Here is a 1,578-nt window from a genome sequence, read left to right as displayed (position 1 = left end):
GGGTTGTTGTAGGCTAACAATTTGAATCCCCGCGAGTGGTCAGCTGTTGCGTGGCACCATCCGGTCATTTTCCGTTCCAATATTCCAGTTTTACACCCAATCGATTCGATAAATACTGCTGCTGTTGTAATTATTTCTTGTGCTAATGAGGATGCTTCGGATCGGAATACAGGATAACACGTGCCTCCATCACGTCATCGCCTTTTGCTAGTGGGTTGGGAGAGAAAGAAACGGCGGGCAACAGCCGTTTGAAAGGCGATCCCACCGAGTTTCACGCTTCATTCAAGAATTGTTATGGTCCAACTGTAGCCTTGCGTGTTGCGTTGGTCAAGAGGTCAATCCTTGTTCTCGTTTCTGCATGAATTAGTGTCATCGTGCTGGATATTAATGAGCGGTACATTTTTCCGACCATATTTCAACGGGGAATTTCCCGCCGATTACGCGAGATAGAAAATGACTTTGCGGTGTCATCGTTGCAATATTCGATGTAGGTAGCTTTCTATGTTTCAGAGGAAGTTATCTATTTTGTTTAGTCTATTTTCTTCTATATCTGCCCGGCTAGCTCAGTCGGTAGAGCATGAGACTCTTAATCTCAGGGTCGTGGGTTCGAGCCCCACGTTGGGCGCGTTAATTTTTTGTCTTACTTGATACATGATCAACACAAATAAAACTCTACAAAAATGATATCATCATTCTAAAGCACATAATCATACAACAGTACGTTCTACTTATACGGGGGAAAAGCATCCTCGCACGCACAAGCTAGTTTATGGCTGGACAGTTTTTGCACATAGACCGTCTGGTAGACGTTTATTAAGTTGAATCAAATAATTTCTATGCAAATGGCACTAAACTAATTTTGTTTGGTTATCAACTTTAGTGTATGGAACGGCGTATTCCTCACGCAACGATACTGGCAATCCGACATTAGTTTTTGTATTTGTAACATTCAAGAAACATCGACGATGCACATGATTCAAAGGCAGTCTTTTTTTTTCTTGAATTATTATAATTCGTTGTACATGTGCTGAATTACATCCAATATGAAATCAATTGTGCTATAATATATAGCAGTACTTTTTATATACCTTGGAAGGTATATTTTTTTCCATATCCTATGTGATCCAGAGCTGAATTAGAAATTAAAACGAAAGTGACTTGGTGTTTGTGTAGTGAATCATCACATCCTTCAGAGAGGTACAGTAAAGCAATTCATCTCCTATTTATGTGCAAGTTATAAAAACACGCTAAGATATTTTCAGAACAATCAGTTATGTTAGTTCCTCATTCAAAAGACTTGACGACTAATTCAATCAGGAAGTTACACGAGGAGGCAAGATTAGGCTCACATACCATACGAGCAGTAGAAAAACTTTTTCGCACTAGGTATAACAACATATGCAAATCAAATGTGTGTTTTGCGCGTTTTACCTCCATAACCTAGTGTGCAATTTTAGGTGCTCCTGTTGGCGTGATTTGCCTTGCTGATATCGAGAGTTGGACGAGCTTCGGGTGGCCTGGCATTGATCCAAAGGAAAAGTTTTTCCTGGTTGCTATATGTTCCTACAGAGTGTAATT

The 1,578-nt window shown here is 40.1% G+C and overlaps 1 non-coding gene across 1 annotated transcript; it reads left to right on the top strand.

Annotated features, from left to right (window-relative positions):
• The first annotated feature begins 552 nt into the window (after nt 1-552).
• Trnak-cuu (transfer RNA lysine (anticodon CUU)) lies at nt 553-625 on the top strand. The gene has a single exon. It is a non-coding gene; the product is annotated as a tRNA-Lys (tRNA).
• The last annotated feature ends 953 nt before the right edge of the window (nt 626-1,578 follow it).

Source organism: Wyeomyia smithii, chromosome 2 (assembly GCF_029784165.1).
Source record: "Wyeomyia smithii strain HCP4-BCI-WySm-NY-G18 chromosome 2, ASM2978416v1, whole genome shotgun sequence".
Lineage (NCBI taxonomy): Eukaryota > Metazoa > Arthropoda > Insecta > Diptera > Culicidae > Wyeomyia > Wyeomyia smithii.
The sequence above is the reverse complement of the archived record's forward strand: the minus strand, read 5'-3'. Positions and strand labels throughout refer to the sequence as shown.